The sequence below is a fragment of the Schistocerca cancellata genome, chromosome 4 (assembly GCF_023864275.1).
Source record: "Schistocerca cancellata isolate TAMUIC-IGC-003103 chromosome 4, iqSchCanc2.1, whole genome shotgun sequence".
NCBI classification, from domain to species: Eukaryota; Metazoa; Arthropoda; class Insecta; order Orthoptera; family Acrididae; genus Schistocerca; species Schistocerca cancellata.
Window position 1 is genome coordinate 683,585,683 of NC_064629.1, and position 22,432 is coordinate 683,608,114.

A 22,432-nucleotide genomic window follows, 5' to 3' on the forward strand; every position below is an offset into this window, starting at 1 on the left:
GAAATGCTAACGATGAATTCTACAACTGACGGCAATGCGGAAAGTACAATCGACAAAACAAAACTGGTCGCACGGAACACATTGGGCATTCACGGCGCGTATAGCCATGTCACAAATCAGTTTGTGGCTACTCTTTCGCCCCGTTAATGCCCAAATGCCCATGTTAGGTTATAGAGGGAACATCTTATCATACCATGAGATGTACTATACACAGCATCGGAAATTATTAGGAAGGAAGAGACGCGAATTAACTCTTTAGGACAGGAACACCTCAGACGTGGGGTGGGTTAATGGTTCAGATGGTTCACATGGCTCTGAGCACTATGGGACTTAACATCTGAGGTCATCAGTCCCCTAGAACTTAGAACTACTTAAACTTAACTAACCTAAGGACATCACACACATCCATGCCCGAGGCAGGATTCGAACGTGCGACCGTAGCAGTCGCGCGGCTCCGGACTGAGCGCCTAGAACCGCTAGACCACCGCGGCCGGCGTGGGTTAATGAAGACACTGCAAAGGAACTTGCAGAAAAAATGTATTTTGTATTGCGGGCAACTGCACAATGGCGTTCATTAAGGATCTACCAAAAATCAAGGATATTTTTCTCGCTATCAGCGATCAAGTACTGAGCTGCTTGTCCACAAATCCACCTCACAGAGGTCGTCTTAGCTTGCGGGAAGTATCCCGCGTCAGGGAAGAGGAGTAGTTGAGTGGGTATCTGATGAGGAGTCGTACGGGTAATTAGGGACCACATCTGTCGCGCCAAGAACCAGACACACCTCGCCGCCGGCCGGAGTGGCCGAACGGTTCTAGGCGCTACGGTCTGGAGCCGAGTGACCGGTACGGTCGCAGTTTCGAATCCTGCCTCGGGCATGGATGTGTGTGATGTCCTTAGATTAGTTAGATTTAATTAGTTCTAAGTTATAGGCTACTGATGACCTCAGAAGTTAAGTCGCATAGTGCAGAGAGCCATTTGAACACACCTCGCCGATCTGCACACCACGCGGTGTTCGTCAGTGTCCATAACATCACGGGCGTCGCATAACAGGGTGTCCGCGAGGTGAATCCTGTGAAGGTGTGACCGGTTTACTTGCTTCCCATTGACAGTAAGGTACCCTGAAGACTAGACGCCGGTGTCAAGATAAGGAGCGCACACCGATCGCCAAACGGCACGCCAGTCGACGTGGGGATGCTTCCCCTCAACCACATTCGGTAACCTGTGCTGCTGAAGCAAACCATAGATCGCCTTCGTGGATGTCAACTGCGCTGTCAGTATCACAGTACGGACATAGCTCGGTTCAAGAAAAAAGTGGTGGAAATAAAACAAGGGCGAGAGCGGCGGGACTTTCGAAAGCTGGGTAGGTGCTGAGAGCGAGTGTGGTGCACGGGCCTCCAGCAGTAGGCTGGTAAGGCACATAGGACTGCGGCGCCACAACGTCATGTAAGAGCCAACGGCCGGCCGGAGTGCTCGAGCGGTTCTAGGCGCTTCAGTGTGGAACCGCGCGACCGCTACGGCCGCAGGTTCGAATCCTGCCTCGGGCATGGATGTGTGTTATGTCCTTAGGTTAGTTAGGTTTAAGTAGTTCTAACAAGGGAACCTCCCCATCGCACACCCCTCAGACTTAGTTATAGGTAGGCACATTTGATGGGCCTTGAAAAACTAAACACAGATCAATCGAGAAAACAGGAAGAAGTTGTGTGGAACTATGAAAAAATAAGCAAAATATACAAACTGAGTAGTCCATGTGCATGATAAGCAACATCAAGGGTAGTGTGAGCTCAGGAGCGCCGTGGTCTCGTGGTTAACGTCAGCAGCTGCGGAATGAGAGGTCCTTGGTTCAAGTCTACCCTTGGATGAAAATCTTTATTTTCGCAAAGTTATGATCTGTCCGTTCGTTCATTGACGTCTCTGTTCACTGTAATAAGTTTAGTGCCTGTGTTTTGCGACTGCACCGCAGAACCGTGCGATTAGTAGACGAAAGGACGTGCCTCTCCAATGGGAACCGAAAACATTTGATCGCAACCGATTCCTCCACAGGGAAACACGTCTGATATATTCTATACGACACTGGCGACGGCATGTGCGTCATATGACAGGAATATGTTGTCGACTCACCTAACTTGTACACTTGGCGAATGGGTAAAAAGATTCTTCTACCTTGCCCGATTTAGGTTTTGTTGTGGATGTGATAATCACTCCCAAAAAAGTGATGAAAACATAAGCGTTTGTCACATGATGAAAACATAAGCGTTTGTCACATAAACTGAAAATTAAAAAGTTAATCTTTTCACCCGAGAGAAGGCTTGAAGCAAGGACCTCTCGTGCCGCAGCTGCTCACGCTAACCACGGGACCACGGCACCCACGAGCTTGCTGTTTACTTGTAGTTGCCTATGTTGCGCATGGACTACTGAGTTTGTATATTTTGCTTATTTTTTCATAGTTCCGCACATCTTCTTCCTGTTTTCTCGATTGATCTGTGTTCAGTTTTTCAAGGCCTATCCACCGTGCCAACTTATAACTAAATCTGGGGAGGGGGGGGGGTGCGATTGGGAGGTTCCCTTGTAAGTTCTAGGGGACTGATGACCTCAGATGTTAAGTCCCGTAGTGCTCAGAGCCATTTGAACCATTTTTAAGAGCCAACGAAAAGAGCCAAGTGGGGGATATGTGACGAAAAATATACATTTACGTATTGTGTACGTTGTAGAAGATGGAGTGCTCGTAAACGGTGATCTAAGAGCCCAGCTCGTAGTTGGGAAAGTAGACATCGGATGTTGAGGGCAATTGTCCGCCACAGATCACTTGCGAAATCAATCCAAAGCATCGGAGAGTATCAGCTATATGCAAAGGAGAAGCACTGTCCGCAGGAAGCCCCGCACCTATAGCCATGGCGCTCTGTTTACGGACAAGGCAGTTATCAGAAGCTTCGCCGTAGGTGGTAACCAATGCCAGCGACTCCCTGACCTCAGCACCGCTACGAAGAACGAGACGAGATCGTCTGCATAAGCAGTGCAGCTGAATACATGGTCACCGAGAGACATCACAGAGAGGCGTTGACGGAGGCCGCATAGCAACGGTTCCATGGCGAGTGCATACAACAGTGCAGAGAGCGGGCAGCCTTGACGCACTGATCGACGGGTCGTGATGGCAGGAGTAAGACATTATAGAGTACACGAGAAGTAGCTCCACGAAGAACACGCATTACGACGTCGACGATAGTATCACGATAGCCCATATTACAGAGCACCCCTTCCAGATAGTCGTGATCGACTCGATCGAATGCCTGGCTGAAATCAAGAGCTGTCGGAAGTCCAGGCATACGACGACCGTGAGCAAGAGCGATTATGTCCCGATAGCGACAGAGAGCAGTGCGGATTTTATTGGCACCTCCCAAAGAAGTTCGATCAGGGGAAACCGCGTACCAGCCGGCCGCTGTGGCCGAGCGGTTCTAGGCGCTTCAGGCTGGAACCGCGCGGCCGCTACGGTTGCAGGTTCGAATCCTGCCTCGAGCATGGATGTGTGTGCTGTCCTTAGGTTAGTTAGGTTTAAGTAGTTCTACGTTCTAGGGGACTAATGACCTCAGATGTTAAGCCCCATAGTGCACAGAGCCATTTGAACTTTTTTTTTTAACCGAGTACCGTTTTCTCCGTTTAAGCCGCGCAGCCAACATCAGAGTAAAAATCCTTATATCGCTGTTGAGTAACGTCAAAGAGCGCTAATCGCATATCCGTGAAGCACTCAGAGGCTTGTGGGGCTGGCGCTTCCTGTGTGCTCTACTCTAGTTGGGGTAGTAATGCATGCATAGTGACTTTTCCCGTTTGATCAGCTCTCTTGGCGACCTCAGACTTCCTTATCTTCGTCTTTCAGATGTTCTTTTCAGCTGCGTGAGTGGATGAATAGTTATAGTTGTGTAGTATCTACACCTTCTTATAATACTGTGCTTTATCACCAGTTTGACGACAGCTTTCTGTTTCCATGATGTCATTGAGTTTTGTTTGCTGACATGACCGCCTGGCCAGTTCCACATATCGCAAACGCTTCAACATTCACCTCGGCCTGCTCAGCAGTTCCCTCTAGCTGAAAGTCTGCCGGTCATTCTGTGGAATCTTGTACCATAGGAAGCAAAGGAGAGAATGCGGTTAGGGGTTGCTGGTAGCCTCTTTCTACAACACAAATGCACACATGGATTAATGCCGTTCTTTATTTACAAGAAGCTGCTACTTAACTTGAATAGAGTCCATGTTCGTGGTACATGCTCATCAGTAATAGTCCTCTTGCAGACAATATCGGTAATCTTGCTATTACACTAATCCGGTCGCTATGTACTGTCGTAAGCTGCAATGTGAACTGACAGACGCCAACTGGAATAGTCAGTGAGTTAGTGAGTGCGCTGTCGAGAGGGCGTTGGCGGCATGTTTCTTGTCAGTGTGTCTCTGATATCCCTCGTGATAAGTGCGCTTGATCCGAGGCCTACTATCGATTGTCACGCTACATCTTTGCCGACCAGTGTGCTGGCGACAGCTGACGACAGCACATTCTTCCCCCTCCCCCCCCCCCCAAAAAATGCCGCACCGTTGTCGTGAGGATGCGAACGACAAGGGGGGGGGGGGGGGAAGGCAGGACGCTGTACGTAGAGATGAGGTGGGAGCCGTGACTGTGGAGTACGGCGTACTCCCGACTGTACCCCGCCATCTGGCTTGCGAGGCAAGAGGAACATCCTCCGGAAAACTGCTGCCACGTCCAGGCGTGATGGCGTGTCGTGGGGCAATGGCGGCGACGCCGGCTCCAGGTCCATCGGGTCGGCGAGTGGGGACGGCGGGGACGAGGGCGCATCATCCATCCGCTCCTCCTGGGATGCCCTGGTGGCACCAGCGAGCGGCTGCGAAGACCGGGCGGTCCCGTAACGCCGTGAATCTGGGGGAATAAAAAGCAGCAGAATCACGGGGCAAATGATACGCAAGGAATTTGGTTCCGGTGGCGGTGCTGCAAACTGTCGGGACCTGCAATGAAGAACATAAAAGAGCCAATGCGTTTCTGGATCATGACTATTTCCCAGCGCCTACATTTGCCATAAACCCTGAAAAGAATAAGATCGCACGGTGCAAAGCGATACTTGCGGACCATTAGCGGCGTTAAATGCTGCGGTGCGTGTAGCAGGTGTAGTAGCGTCCGATGTCGGCGGCCATCTAGAATTTCCGCTTGTGATCGTCCGTCTCGTGGGTGGAAGCAGTAGGAGGCAAGAAAGAGTTGCAGCGCCTATTCCCGCGTGTGGGCGGTGCGAAGCTTGGTAATCTGTTGCTTAAAAGTACGTACGAAGCATTCTGCTTCTCCGTTGGACTGGAGGTGAAACGGAGTACTTGTTAGCCAGCCGTAGTGGCCGAGTGGTTCTAAGCGCTTTAGTCTGGAACCGCGCGACCGCTTCGGTCACAGGTTCAAATACAGCCGCGGGCATGGATGTGTGTGATGTCATTAGGTTAGTTAGGTTTAAGTAGTTCTAAGTTCTAGGGGACTAATGACCTCAGATGTTAAGTTCCGTAGTGCTTAGAGCCATTTGAATTTGAAGTACACTACTAGCCATTAAAATTGCCACACCACCAAGATGACGTGCTACAGACGCGAAAATTAGCCGACAGGAAGAAGATGTTGTGATATGCAAATGATTAGCTTTTCAGAGCATTCACACAAGGTTGGCGCCGGTGGCGACACCTACAACGTGCTGACATGAGGAAAGTTTCCAACCGGTTTCTAATACACAAACAGCAGTTGACCGGCGTTGCCTGGTGAAACGTTGTTGTGATGCCTCGTGTAAGGAGGAGAAATGCGTACCATCACGTTTCCGACTTTGATAAAGGTCGGATTGTAGCCTATCGCGATTGCGGTTTATCGTATCGCGACATTGCTGCCTGCGTTGGTTGAGATCCAATGACTGTTAGCAGAATATGGAATCGGTGGGTTCGGGAGGGTAATACGGAACGCCGTGCTGGATTCCAACGGCCTCGTATCACTAGCAGTCGAGATGACAGGCATTTTATCCGCATGGCTGTAACGGATCATGCAGCCACGTCTCGATCCCTGAGTCAACAGATGGGGACGTTTGCAAGATAACAACCATCTGCACGAACAGTTCGACGACGTTTGCAGCAGCATGGACTATCAGCTCGGAGACCATGGCTGCAGTTACCCTTGACGCTGCATCACAAACAGCAGCGCCTGCGATGGTGTACTCAACGACGAACCTGGGTGCACGAATGGCAAAACGTCATTTTTTCGGTTGAATCCAAGTTCTGTTTACATCATCATGATGGTCGCATCCGTGTTTGGCGACTTCGCGGTGAACGCACATTGGAAGCGTGTAATCGTCATCGCAATACTGGCGTATCACCCGGCGTGATGGTATGGGGTACCATTGGTTACACGTCTCAGTCACCTCTTGTTCGCATTGACGGCACTTTGTACAGTGGACGTTACATTTCAGATGTGTTACGACCCCTGCGAAACCCTAAATTTCAGCGGGATAATGCACGACCGCATGTTGCAGGCCCTGTAAGGGCCTTTCTGGATACAGAAAAAGTTCGACTGCAGCCCTGGCCAGCACATTCTCCAGACTTCTCACCAATTGAAAACGTCTGATCAATGGTGGCTGAGCAACTGGCTCGTCACAATACGCCAGTCACAACTCTTGATGAACTGTGGTATAGTGTTGAAGCTGCATGGTCAGTTGTACCTGTACACGCCATCCAAGCTCTGTTTGACTCAATGCCCAGGTGTATCAAGGCCATTATTACGACCAGAGGTGGTTGTTCTGGGTACTGATTTCTCAGGATCTATGCACCCAAATTGCGTGAAAATGTAATCACATGTCAATTCTAGTATAGTATATTTGTCCAATGAATACCCGTTTATCACCTGTATTTCTTCCTGGTGTAGTAATTTTAATGGCCAGTAGTTCAAAAATGTGTGTGGAATCTTATGGGACTTAACTGCTAAGGTCATCAGTCCCTAAGTTTACACACTACTTAACCTAAATTATCCTAAGGACAAACACACACACCCATGCCCGAGGGAGGACTCGAACCTCCGCCGGGACCAGCCGCACAGTCCATGACTGCAGCGCCTGAGACCGCTCGGCTAATCTCGCGCGGCAATGGCCAGTAGTATACTTGTTAGATGACGAATACCATAGCGTTCACAAAACAGTTCAAAATCACGTGAAGTAAACTGTGGTCCGTAGTCCGACAAAGTACTTCTGGCTAACCTTCTACGCGAAATATGGAGGACAACGCATGAATGGTGCTACATGATGTGGTAGACGCAATAGGCACCGCAAATGGGAACTTCCTAAAAGAATCTACCACTATAAATCAACGAGTGTTCCAAAATTGACCTGTAAAGTGAATTTGCACTCGTTTCCATGGCGATTGTGTCTTAGGCCAGCCAAACTGAGAATGTCTGTGGCGTGGATGATAGGTTTCTCGCCCACCTGCGACACTATGACGTCATCTCTTCAATGTGGGCGTCCATGCCGTGCCAAGTTCAATGCCGTCGCTCTATCTGTTTAGTGCGAACAATTCCTCAATGTCCTTGGTGGAGCAATCACAACACATCCTTCTGATATACTTTGGGTATAAGCACATGCGATTGTCACTGTCATTTTGAACTAGAATCACACCCTGTTGAACTGAAAGGTTATGTCGACGTGAAAAATATTGGCCCACGACTGAGTTCTAGTTACTGTTCAATTAACGAGACCAAGACGTGCGAATGTAATGCAACAAAATCTTGAAATCTGTGTCTGCTTCCGTGGCCTGTGCAATTTTTCTGTAGTGCAAGGGAAAAGATTCCAGCAATTCAGAGCCCTGCGCATCGATTTGGCAACAAGATGCGGCAGATTCTTCAAAGTCAGTGCCTGGGCCTATCGGAAGGCGAGATAGGGCGTCTGCATTGCCATGTTTTGCTTTAGGTTTGTACACAATTTCATACTGATACTGCGAAAGCAACAGACTCCAACGTTGCAATTTTTGAGCAGTGCGTTTAGAAACCGGCTTTGACGGATGAAACAAGGACTGAAAAGGTTCGTGATCTGTCGCTAAAAAGAACTTGCGGCCATACAAATATTGATGGAGTTTGGTGACAATAGCGAAAGCTTCTTTTTCAATTTTTGAATAATGGCACTGAGTTTGAGTTAACAACTTTGAGGCAAAAGCATTAGGTCTGTCTTGGGCACCAATTCTGTGGAAAGCACAGCGCCGATTCCATAGGAAGAAGCGTCGACTTGCAAAACTACTTGTTTGGCAGGATCAAATGTACTAAACATCTGTCACTAAGCAAAGCATTTTTGAGTTCCTGAAATGCGTCTTTACACTCTTTGGTCCATACGAAAGGTACATTTTTCCGACACAAGCGATGCAATGTGGCCGCGATATGGGCGGCATTCGGTATGAACCGGATATAGTATGTCATCTTGCCTAGTACTATCTGCAGTTCAGACACATTGCGAGTAACAGGCAGGTCACGGATTGCAATCAAATGAGATTGGAGGGGGTGCACACCCTGACTGTTTATCACATGACCTAAGTACTGTAGTTCAGTTTGAAAAAAGTCACACATTTCGAGACGAAAATTGAGTCCTGCTTCTGGTTCAAATGGCTCTGAGCACTATAGGACTTAACATCTATGGTCATCAGTCCCCTAGAACTTAGAACTACTTAAACCTAACTAACCTAAGGACATCACACAACACGCAGTCATCACGAGGCAGAGAAAACCCCTGACCCCGCCGGGAATCGAACCCGGGAACCCGGGCGTGGGAAGCGAGAACGCTACCGCACGACCACGAGCTGCAGTCCTGCTTCTGACAACACTCGAAAAAGAGTAGGCAAATTGGCAATGTATTCCTCTGGTGTGCGACCTGAGACGACAATATCGTCAAGGTAGTTTGAACAAAATAGTAGTTTTGCAGTCAATTGTTCCAAGTAATGTTGGAAAATGGCGGGTGCGGAAACACTGCCGAAGGGCAAACGCTAATACTTGAACAGTCCTAAGTGTGTATTTACAACAAACACTTACTGGTTTTTTTCATCCAATGGAATTTGGAAGTAGGCATCACGCAAATCTATTCTAGAAAAGTAAGGTCCTGAACTAAGCACGTCCATGAAAACCTCACGGCGAAGTAACGGATAAGTGTCAACTACCGTCTGTGGGCTGACTATAGGCTTGAAGTCTACACGAATGTGGATGCGACCAGAAGGCTTAGGCAATAAAACGAGAGGACTTGTCCATTGACTAACTTGAACGGGAGCAATTACACCATTATGTAGCAATTCTTTCAATTCACTGGCTACTTTGTCTCTTAGAGCAATTGGAACGGGGCGGGCCCTGAAAAAATTAAGCCGTATATTGTTTTTTAATGTAAAATGCGCTACAAAATTGTTAGCTTTACCCATTCCTTCTGAAAATAGTTCAAGAAGCTACACTGTCTTTTTGATGGACCGCAGTCACTGAAAATACATTGTCTTGGATGCTAAGTCCAAAACAAATCAAAGGCATCTAAACCGAAAATGTTCTCACTGTCTCGTGATTTCAACACAATAAAATTCACTGCCCTAGTGTGAGGTTTGTAGGTGGCAAGCAAACTACACTGTTCGAGCACTGGAATTTCCTGTCCGTTGTAAGCAGTGAGGTGCTTGCTAGATTTATAAAGGCGAGGTGAGCCTAACTGTTCGTACGTGGCACGATTAATCAAAGTTACTGAGGCATCTGTGTCTAACTGGAAGTTTACTCGACGGCCAGCAATTAATAATTATGCAAATAGTTTGTTAGAACATCGTTGCACAGCACTAGGACGAGAAGGAGGCACAACCTTAATCTTACCATCGTCATAACCTGTTGTAGGTTTTGAAAACACAGCGCTCACTGCATGCGCATGAGCCTGTTTTTTTTTCTGGGAGTTGGCAAAATTGGCGTTTTTGTGCCGTTACAAACAAACTGTGCAAAAACAGACATAATGTTTTATGGGATAACAGCAATCAGTGATTTTATAATGTTACTTAAAATCCGTCTTGATTGCAAAAAAAAAATTTTTTATTATTCATATGACCGGTTTCGGTTCATTCAGAACCATCTTCAGATCTGTAAAAATAATTATACTAATTTACTATTTCACGGAAGCAAATGTTTTCATCCTATCTAATCAACATCAAATGTACCAGAACGTACCTGATATTTCAGTTACAGGAGTAACCCGTCCAAATCCAGCAACTTTCACATGCTACGTCACATAAAATTGGTTGGCAGAGTGCACGTCATTTATATTAATTATAACACTATTACCGACAGGTGGCGTCTGGTACATTTGTTACATTCCATTTGTACATACTGTATTCAGTAGATCTTTTTTATATTAAAAATATTTGTTTAAAATTTTTAGATGTCAAAGTTAAAATCTGTACTTGTCAGGATTAAAAAACAGTAAAATTATCATTTTATACGATCTAAAAGCATAGGGCGATTTATATATCTATGGTGCTGGTGTGAACTTGTTTTCCTCTACGGTCTGCTTCCGTGGTTCCCGCCATTTTGGTGTTGTGCCGCGGTGCGCTCAGTCGTCTGATGTCCATCGCCGCGGGCAAGAGGGCCGCACAGGAGGGCCCCGTCAACGACGCCAGGCGCTGCACGCGTCTTCCGGCTTCTCCACCGCGCACCATCTCTCATCCCTCGGCCTGGATCTCCACACACAACAGTTGTCATCTTAGTAGGTCGTCATAAATGCTAAAATAGGCGTTATGATTGAATTCGTTTTGCTCATTGAGGATTAAATCCGGATCTTTATTTTTGTGGGTTATATTTCGATCTCTTCCAAAATGTTAAGAAAACGCCCCTTATGAGCTCTATGCAGGATTTCTAAATTGTTTTCAATATTCGTGACTGAGTGCTTTGTCGCAGCCATATGCGCCCCAAAAGCTGTTTTGTTTTGAGAGTAGGTGTGCTCCCTGAATCTGGTTTCAAAGTTCCTACCAGTCTGTCCGATATATTGTTTACAGCAGTCATTACATTTGATCTTATATACACCTGAATCCTGAAATTTATTCCTACTATTACATATTCTATGCCGGAGCTTCAATTTTAACGTGTTATTTGTTCGGAACCCTATTTTAAAGTCGGATTTACGAAAGCATCTTTCAATTTTGTCTGCAATTCTTCCATTGTAAGTGAGAGCTACATATTTTTTCTTGTTGTTCCTCTTAACTGCTACTTGACTTCCTTCTGTTTGTTCCATTGCCTCTTCTTTATCTTCCTATAAATATTCATCACCTGCTTACACGTATATCCGTTCGGTACGGCCACTTGTTTTAAAATACTTAACTCCTTTTCTACTTCCTGTTGGCTTAGTGGCAATCTTAGTAGCTTGTATACCATCGAAGTAAAATATGCCCATTTGTATCGCGGTGGGTGACAGGAGCGCTCATTTTTTGCAATCAAGACGGATTTTAAGTAACATTACAAACAAACTGCTTGGACATGGCCTTTTTTCCACACGTGTAACACGTTGCGTTACGTGTTGGTCAATCCTGTCTTTTATAGCGAGCAAAACGACTAGGACAAGACTTCACTAAATTCCCAGGCGTGCTACCTGTCAACGTGGCTGTCCGCGCGGCTGTGTACGCGCTCGTTGTTGTGGCCGCTTGGAGCGACTCGACCCGACAAGTCGGGGCCTGATCAACTTAACGGTCGCTATGGCACCCGAATCACATTGCTCTAAGATTTGCAATACCTTGAGAAGTGAGGGACCAGAGTACTCTGAGATCTGTTCCCGTATTCTACTATTTGGGACATTGAATGTTCTTGCATCGCGGATCAATAAATCACTGTAAAAGTTTCCAAAACTACACTTAAATTTACACTTCTTAGTCATGCCCGTTACTTCTGTGTACCACTGGCGGTACGTCTGTTTCGCCTTTTTCTGCAAGCGAAAGAACTGGTATCTGGCTGCAGCTACTTGGACCGCCACTGAGTTATCGCCGTCACCACTGTACTGTCCTCACCGCCATTGTAGTTCCTTGTACCATGGGAAGCAAGGGAGAGGATGTTGTCATGGGTGACCAGTATCCTCTTTCTACAACACAAATGCATACATAGATTAATACAGTTATTTATTTACAAGAAGCTGCTACTTGACTTGAATAGAGTCCATGTTCGTGGTACAAGCTCATCAGTAATAGTCCTCTTGCAGACAATATCGGTAATCTTGCTATTACACTACTCTGGTCGCTATGTACTGTCGTAAGCTGCGATGTGAACTGAATCCCATAGTGCTTAGAGCCATTTGAACCATTACTTTCTAGAAATAAGGACTCGGCGTTAACACTTCCCTTCGACGTTCACTCGCTTCAGTTTGTGCCAAAAACAGCGGTACCTCGCATGTATGTACGCCATTCTCAACCTCCTACTCGGGCAGATCGTAATACTTTCTCTCTGACACCACTGAAAGTCTTTGCAATGACATCAGACTATATCGCTCCCTATGGTCCGGAATTGTTAACACTTCCTTGGTTCGCCCCTGTACCCGTTTCGTACTTCACAGGCAGGAGTGTACTATAAAGCACTGATACCTCCCGTTTACGCCTGCTACTGGGGATCGCATTAACACAAGTAACCTTGCTCCGTCAGTACTCATTTTAACGATGGTAGAATAGTACCAAATTTCCTTGGGCTGTTTGCACTATGTGCCGTAACTCTGCTGTGAATTCCTTTCACACTTTGCGTAGTCCATTTAGACTTGCTGTGGTGGTAACAGTGTAGAACTGAGCTGTCTGTGGATGGCATGGTGTACTGCATCCTGTAACGCAGTCACTCTCATCCTTGCGCCATTCAGACTGTCTGTTAACGCTCGCAGCAACTTCGTCACGGTTATTCTTCTGTCCAACGCGTTCACTCAATTTTGGACTGCTTTTAAGTCGCTGTTTAAAGCCCATAAGGTATCTCGCGTACTCTGTGCTACTTCTATAGTTAATTTTCGCACTAACATGGTATTATTCATCACATGCTACTCCAGGTTTGACAACTGCGTGATATTTCATTCTATAATGGCTCTGATAGCATCAGCGGTTTCTTGTACCCGCTCTCTTGTGTCGTTCAAATTGTGGATGTCTTCGTTGTTGGCTGTACCAGACACTGTTTTCAATAGCTTCCCACCAGCATCTAACCAACACCTATTGCCAGTAGGATGTTTGTTTACCTGGAGAACAGTACTCAAGATTCACAGACTGTATCTGTAATGCAATTGCCGTTTTCCTTCTCGTGAGGTGAAGGATTAGCAGAATTACAACATTCGTCCAGGACCTCCATACCGCTACGCCATCAAAGAGAAAGGGACTTTTGTGACCCCCCTCTCCTCCCCCCCCCCCCCCGTCCATTTTGCGACAGGTGAGCGCCCCGGAGAAACCTATAGAATACTCACAGACAAAAATAATATTGAATCTTTCCTTAACATAAGTTACGAACAAGGAAAGATAAGTAAACAGACACCTCAAAACATACTATAAATAGAACTTCCCAATAAACTAGATAAAAACAGACGCAGTTCAAAAATGGTTCAAATGGCTCTGAGCACTATGGGACTTAACATCTGTGGTCATCAGTGCCCTAGAACTTAGAACTACTTAAACCTAACTAACCTAAGGACATCACACACGTCCATGTCCGAGGCAGGATTCGAACCTGCGACCGTAGCGGTCACGCGGTTCCAGACTGAAGCGCCTGGAACCGCACGGCCACACCGACCGGCAAACGCAGTAAAGTATAAATAAACAGTAAGCTCAAATCTTACCTATCGACACTGCCGAAGTGCATAAGGCATGTTGGACATACTCCGTTAACAAGTCGTCTGTTCCTTGTAGCTTTCCTACATTTCGTAGTCCATTCCCAGATGGTGATGGTACTTGCGGCAAGGCATCCACAGCTCCTACAAATGTTTTAATGTGCCCCACAGGAATAATCAAAGTTTTTGTTGGCATTTGTATCTTAGCGTTGACAGGAAATATATTTCCACCCTTTGGTATCATTCATGGTATCGATTCAGGAATTTTTTTCCCATTGGATGTGTATGGATTTGTTGCCAATACCCACTGGTCAATCCAGTATTGCGGCAACTTCCCCACACGTCGTCCTATCCCCTCCTGGTAGTCTAATGCTTTGCTATTTGAGCATTTCATTTGTTGTCAAACGTCTCACAACCTTTTCGTGAACTTGTTCACCAATACAGTGTCAGTTCCAAGTTTCGATTTTATCACTCGGAAAGACCATGTGCTGTGTGTATTTTGGAACTGTATGCAGTGGTATCATAATTTAGGTACACATCCCATTTGTCATGATTACTTTTGTCGTAATAGCTCAACATCTTCGAAATCACGTGATGAACTCACTCTGTCCTCCTATTTGCTTGAGGGTGAAAGGGGCTTGTCTGTTGCTTGCGAATGTGGAGTAGTCGACACAATTGCTTCATCATAAAATTAATACCTTCATCTGTGATTAGAGTATCCAGGACACCAAATGCGAATAACTAAATGTTCACCTTTGCTTGGACAACTGCACTCAACTGTCAGTCAGGGATTGAAATCATCGTGATATATCGTGAGAAATAGTCTATTATGGTCAATATGTACCTGTTTACTGCTGGTGTCCTATTAAATAAGTCTAAAACATCCATCCCTATCATTTAAAATGGTTGAGACACTTCCAGTAGCCTTCATAATGAAACTGGTTTGTGGCTAAGATCAGCCCGTTGTGCACACAGTACACAGTTTCTGACATATTATTCGACATCTTGTTTCCTCGCGCTCCACCAAAATTTGTTGGCAACCTGTCAATCAGTTAATTTCCATCCACCATGGCCTGCCAACAGATGGTCATGTGCGTATTTCAAAAGTTTGTTTCGCGACACTGAAGGTACTACCACTCATAGTCGGCACCGCTCAGTAAGCTGCTGTGTGTGACAACTGTGATTACACCTTGATATTTAACTGTTAGCGTCAGCTGCTGGGCTTTCTGTCACTCATACTATTTCCCTCCAGTGCTTGTAGAACACCGGTTTTCCTACTCAAACAATCTGCACTGGTATGGCTCTTCTCTGGTTTGTGCACTACTTCGTAATCAAAGTCGCTCAATTGTAAGACTCACCTTGTCAGTCAGCTGAAAGGGTCCTTCAGTTGTAGTAACCATTTGAACGTGGCCTGATATGTCACTACTTGCAACTTATGGCCATATAAATAAGAGGAAGTAAGAAATACTATAGATGACTGTCAAAATGTCCTTCTCATCCATGGAATATTTCCGCTCTGCTTTGTTTAGCCGTTGGGACACATATGCACGCATGAAAAATGGCAGGTGTGTGCTTGAATCTGACTGGCATTCGACGGTACTGAAAATGGTCCTATGGGAAGGTAAAAGCGGTCTTCAGCTGATTTTCCAGCGCTACCTCCAGCTGATGATACCTGGTCTTCAAATCAGTGGTGGAAAAATATTTATACTGACCCAAATTGTACAAAGTCTCTGACACGCTCGGTGTGGAACATGCATCGGCGATGTTCCGTGAATTAAGGTATCGGGAGTCACAGCAAAATTTGTATTTTCTAGTGCCATCTGGTGACTTATTTAGGACCAAAATGACAGATATTCTCTATCGGTTATCATTATATTCAATAATACCGTCTTTTACCTGTCGGTCTACAAATTATCCCATTTCGGTTACATAAATTTCAGAATTCTGTAAGATTTCTTATACATTGGAGCAATATTCCCTGTTGGTATCCTGTGCTGCATGACTGGCATTGATGGTAGCGGAACACTCAGGTTAAATAAATCCATGACTTTCCTGTCGTTCCTTTGTAAATGTTTTACTCTTTCAAGTAATGGAGGTGTGTTGATGGTTTGCTTATGGCAGGTGTCCTCACTTGACTATCTACGTTGTCTTCCACTAAAACATCCCAATTAGCAATCAACAAACCCAATGGCGGAATCGCTTTGTCCATACCAAAATTACTGACTGGGACCATAAAATCTCCATCCACATCAATGACATGTACTACACTTCTGCGTAAAAACAGTGTGACTTATACAATCCTTTGTTAATTTTAATGTCTCTACATCACATGATAAACTCTGAGGTAAGTCCATACTTATGCTAAACCAGATCAACTACTCTGTACCTTACAGTATTGTATCATGCGAATTGGGCTTTAATGTCTGTGTCCACAGTTTATTTGGTACTGGTGAACCTTGCGACAACATAATACTTGTAGCTGATGCCCTATCGGAAACAATATCCAACCAAGTTCAATTGTATACTGAGAAAGGTCAATTTTTGCATGACGTTTAACAAAAAAGTTGAGTCCTAGGATCGCACACTAGATTTCACCAACACGCGGCAACACTTCCACATGCTCCAGAAAACGCTTATTTACCACGCTAAAACTGAGCAGCGTTGTCCCTAATGACCTCATGTCATTATCACTCACCCCATGCAACCTATACCTAGGGAAACCTCAATCTCTTTCTGCCCAAGGGATCGACTAAACATTGACACATGTGCCCCTGCGTCCACTACAAATTTTTGTTCCTTACCGTTTGCTTTGCCTAGCAAACAGCATTCCATCTCCGCATTCAGTTCTGTAGTCTCGCGTCCTACTGGTTATGCTAGCCGACGGGTAAGGCATCCCAGTTCCAGTTAAACAATCGATTATTTGGACATTGCTTGCTCCGTGTTTTCTTCCAGTGACCACGCATCCTGTGGCCCACCTTCACACATTCATAATCACATTGTTTCCTGATCTTGCCCGGACGTCCACATCTACAACTCTTAACCTCAGAGGAGAAAACACCGCTTTCACTCTGCCTCCATGTTCACTATGTGATAAAAAGTATCCGGACACCTGGCTGAAAATGGCTTACAAATTCGTGGCGTTCTCCATCAGTAACGCTGGAATTCAGTACGGTGTTGACCCACCCCTAGCCTTGATGACAGCTTCCACTCTCGCAGGCATACGTTCAATCAGGTGCTGGAAGGTTTCTTGGGGAATGACAGCCCATTCTTCACGGAGTGTTGCACTGAGGAGAGGTATCGATGTCGGTCGGTGAGGCCTGGCACGAAGTCGCCGTTCCAAAACATCCCAAAGGTGTTCTATAGGATTCAGGTCAGGACTCTGTCCAGGACAATCCATTACAGGGATGTTATTATCGCGTAGCCACTCCGCCACAGGCTGTGCATTATGAACAGGTGCTCGATCGTGTTGAAAGATGCAATCGCCATCCCTGAATTGCTCTTCGACAATAGGAAGCAAGAAGGTGCTTAAAACATCAGTACAGGCATGTGCTTTGATAGTGTCATGCAAAACAACAAGGGGTGCAAGCCCCCTCCATGAAAAACACGACCACACCATAATACCATCGCCTCCGAATTTTCCTGCACACGCTGGCAGATGACGTTCACCGGGCATTTGCCATACCCACACCCTGCCATCGGATCGCCACATTGTGTACCGTGATTCGTCAATCCACACAACGTTTTTCGACTGTTCGACCGTCCAATGTTTACGCTCCTAACATCAAGCGAGGCGTCATTTGGCATTTACCGGCGTGATGTGTGGCTTATGAGCAGCCACTCGACCATGAAATCCAAGTTTTCTCACCTCTCGCCTAACTGTAATAGTACTTTCACTGGATCTCGATGCAGTTTGGAATTCTGTGTGATGGTCTGGATAGATGCCTGCCTATTATACATTACGACCAACTTCAACTGTTGGCTGTCTCTGGCAGTCAACAGACGAGGTCGGCCTGTAGGCTTTTGTGCTGTACATATCCCTTCACGTTCACACTTCACTATCACATCGGAAACAGTGGACCTAGGGATGTTTAGGAGTGTGGAAATCTCGCGTACAGACGTATGACACAAGTGATAATCAATCACCTGACCACGTCCGAAGTCTGTGAGTTCCGCGGAGCGGACCATTCTGCTCTGTCGCGATGTCTAATGACTGCTGAGGTCGCTGATATGGAGTACCTGCCAGCAGGTGGCACCACGATGCACCTAATATGAAAAACGTATGTTTTTCGGGGTGACCGGATAATTTTTATCACATAGTGTAGCAATGTCGATTTCCTCTAGTTGTGTCCGATCATAATGACGGCAGATAAATCATTTGAGTTCTCCATTCTAACCCTCCTTGACATGTGTACAGAAATACACTTTATAAACATATCCAGAACCCTATCCTCTGCCTCGTGCAGTATGACTCCACACTGCATGTTAGCGCGTACGTTTGCACATTCAGGTTCCTAATTCTGCCAGAAAAAGTACTGATTCTCCGTGTTTTGCCATAGTCCAGTAAGGTTCTCTTTGGAAAAAAAAACCTTGCTCTGTTCTGCTCACAATAGCGTTGAACGAGACCATTATCCAGCTCATCAAACGTTAAGGCCTCAGCAAGAGTCTCGCGGTACATGACATATGTTTTTGCGTCACCTACTAACCGCAGTTTAGCCATATTCGAGGCCATTTTCTCCTACCATTTTCTCAGTTCGGCGGCAGACTTCACATGAACAATAAAAGCAGATACATCATCGGCTGTTTTATCAAAAAATGGCGCTATAAGTCTGGCTGCTGCAGGATCAACGAAAGGAGTGGGTACACTTCACACACTTTTGGTCTGCCCTGAATCCGAATGTACTTGCCCATTCATCTACTCTCCTACGCAATGCCCCACTCTGCTGCTTGTGTTGAGCTGTAGTCTCCAACAACATGGCTGTTAGCCCCTTCAGGGCTTCCACCGTTTCGTTCGAAGTAGCTCCCCATGCGTATGACATTTGCGTAACAAAACTGCACCTAAGTGCCCAACAGGTCTCTATGCACAGTTGTGCCTCGTGACCAAATCTTCTACACATGCTACATGTAGCTGACACAACGTGAACACATGGAAAGTCATGACTGGACAGTTTGCCACACGGAAATCTCACTAGCTGTAGGTAAATCTCCCTAGTATTCCCACGGAACAAAGACAAATCCGGTTCTTATGGCCTAAAAAACGACTCTTTTAACGTACTGTGGCGGTCCCTGCGGCTCAACACGACCACTAGAAAATACACGAGAAAAAGGCCAACAAATATCATTCACCGCAGTGGCAACGACTTGCTGAGTCCAGTGCAAGATCCCTACGGTCGTCAGGATTATGTCGAGCAGTATGCGGTGTTGGTGACCTGATTGCGCTCGAGAAGTGGTGGTGGTGGTGTTAGTGGTGTCACTCATGGAAAAATTCCTGTAGTACTTGGTGTTAGAGCTGCACCTTTTTTAGATTGAAGTCAGCTGATAGGTATACCTGCTTAAGGGAAGTCCCTCTAACTAAGGGCTCACCTTCAGAGGATGTAATGTTTCCAAGTAGAGAAGGAATTAGCATATTTCATCAAAATATGAGAGGTATTAGAGATAAAGTTAATGAACTGCTAATAGATGTTAACTCTGAAATTAGTGGTATATCAGAGCACCACTTAAATAATTTGATAATTCGGAGGCTTCCTTTACCAGGCTACAGATTAGCTGGCTGTTTCTCAAGGAATTCCTTGCGGGGTGGGGGAGTGGCTCTGTAAGTAAAAAACAGTATTTCATTTGAGTCCATAACCGTATCACGACACTGATCTGAACAGATATTTGAAAGTTGTGCAGCGTTAGTTGAATTTAGTGAAACTAAACTTCTAATTGTTGTTATTTATAGGTCCCCTAACTCCGACGTCAGAGCATTTTTGCTTAAGTTAGAGAGGGTTCTTGATTCACTTTGTTGGAAGTACCAGAAAATAGTTATATGTGGTGACTTCAATATTAATTTTGTATAAAGGATGTTGGTAGATCTCCTAAATTCATATGATCTGATGCAAACTGTGTTTTTTCCAACTAGGGTGCAGGGGAACAGTAGCACAGTCATAGACAATATTTTTATTCATTCTTCATTACTGGATGGGCACTCTGTTAGTAAAATGGTGAATGGCCTTTCAGACCATGATGCACAAATTTTAAGACTAAAAGGCTTTTGTACTCAAACCAATGTCATATTTAATTACAAATTATGTAGGAAATAGCAATAGAGAGTTTTTTAAAACTTGTCAAGGAACAAGAGTGGCAACATGTTTATAGTGCCGATAATATAGATGATAAATACAATGCTTTCCATAACACATTTCTCATGCTCTTTGAGAGCTGCTTTCCATTACAACATTCTAAACGGGGTACTAGCAGTAATGGTCAGCCTGGTTGGCTGACTAGTGGGATAAGGATATCTTGTAGAACAAAGCGGGAATTACATCAAAATGTTAAAAGTAGTCACAATCAAGGCAAAGAGTATGTGGTAAGCAAATAGAATAGCTAATTCACAGGATAAAATTAAAGCCATATGGTCAGTTGTGAAGGAAGTGTCTGGTCAGCAGCACACGGTCGATGATATAAAGTCAGTTCGCAGTAATAAAATTTCTGTTACCGATAAATCAGATATATGTACAGTATTTAACAATCATTTTCTGAGCATTGCTGGTGAATTAAATAAAGATTTAGTTTCTACAGGAAATCATAGAAATTTCTTAGCAAATGCCTTTCCGAGATTGATGTCTGAAATTCTCCTCTGTGATACAGACAAGAGGGAGATTGAGTCAATAATTAAATCACTGAAGACTAAGGACTCTCATGGTTATGATGGAGTGTCTAGCAGAATACTAAAGTACTGTGCTGCACAAGTTAGCCCTGTATTTAGCCATATTTGTAATTTTTCCTTTAGGAATGGTCAGTTTCCTGAGCGATTAAAGTACTCAGTCTTAAAGCCGCTTTATAAAAAGGGAGAAAGGGATAATGTAGATAATTTTAGACCTATTTCTATGCCATTAGTGTTTGCAAAAGTAATCGAAAAGGCTGTGTATGTAAGGTTAATTGATCATTTTATATCACACGATTTGCTATCAAATGTACAGTTCGGCTTTAGAAGTCGTTTAACAACTGAAAATGCTATATTCTCTTTTCTCTATGAGGTACAGGATGGGCTAAGCAAAAAGTTTCGAACGCTTGGCGTATTCTTTGATTTAATTAAGCATTTGACAGTGTTGATCTCACAACATTGCTCCAGAAGTTGGACCATTACGGTCTAAGGGGAGTAGCTCACAATTGGTTCACCTCTTACTTTAGCAACAGGCAACAAAAGGTCATTATTCAAAATGTTGGTAACGGCTGTGATGTGGGATCTGAGTGGGGTACTGTCAAGTGGGGGGGGGGGGGGTGCCCCAGGGATCAGTGTTGGGGCCGCTCCTGTTCCTTATTTATATAAATGATATGCCCTCTAGTATTATGGGTAACTCTAAAATATTTCTGTTTGCTGATGACACTAGCTTGGTAGTAAAGGATGTTGTGTGCAACATTGACTCGGTTTCAAATAATGCAGTACATTACCTCAGTTCATGGCTTGTAGAAAATAAACTAACGTTGAATCACAGTAAGACTCAGTTTTTACAGTTTCTAACACACAATTCAACAAAACCTGACGTTTTAATCTCACAGAGCGGGCATATGATTAGTGAAACTGAACAGTTCAAATTTCTAGGTGTTCAGATACATAGTAAGCTGTCGTGGAAAGCCCAGGTTCAGGATCTTGTTCAAACATTTAATACTGCCATTTTTACTATTCGAACGGTATCAAAAGTGAGTGATACTTCGACACGTAAATTAGTCTACTTTGCTTATTTTCATTCACTTATGTCGTATGGTATTATGTTTTGGGGTAACTCTCCCCATTCTAGAAGGATATTTTTGGCTCAGAAACGGGCAGTCCGGGCAATAAGTGGTGTGAGTTCACGAACCTCTTGTCGACCTCTGTTCACGAGTCTGGGTATTTTGACATTGGCCTCTCAATATGTTTATTCCTTATTGTCGTTTCTTGTCACCAATATTAGTTTATTCCCAAGAATAAGCAGCTTCCACTCGGTTAATACTCAGCAGAAATCAAACCTCTATTTGGATCGGACTTCCTTAACTCTAGTGCAAAAAGGTGCGCAGTATACTGCTGCATCCATTTTCAATAAGCTGCCACTCGAATTCAAAAATCTTAGCAGTAATCCACGCGCTTTCAAATCGAAAATGAAGAGTTTCTTCATGGGTCACTCCTTCTATTCTGCTGAGGAGTTCCTTGAAAAATTAAGCTGATTCTTTTGTAATGCTGGTAACGTTTCCTTAAACTTATGGACAGACTTTTTTTCAGGTTCATGAACATTTATTTTTATGTGTTATTACTTTTATGTTGTAAGTTCATGTACTGACACGTTCCATGACCTTGGAGATTTGCTCCTCAATTTGGTACTACGGAACTTCACGTGTAAATAAATAAATAAATAAATAACGCCAAGACAACACTATTCACA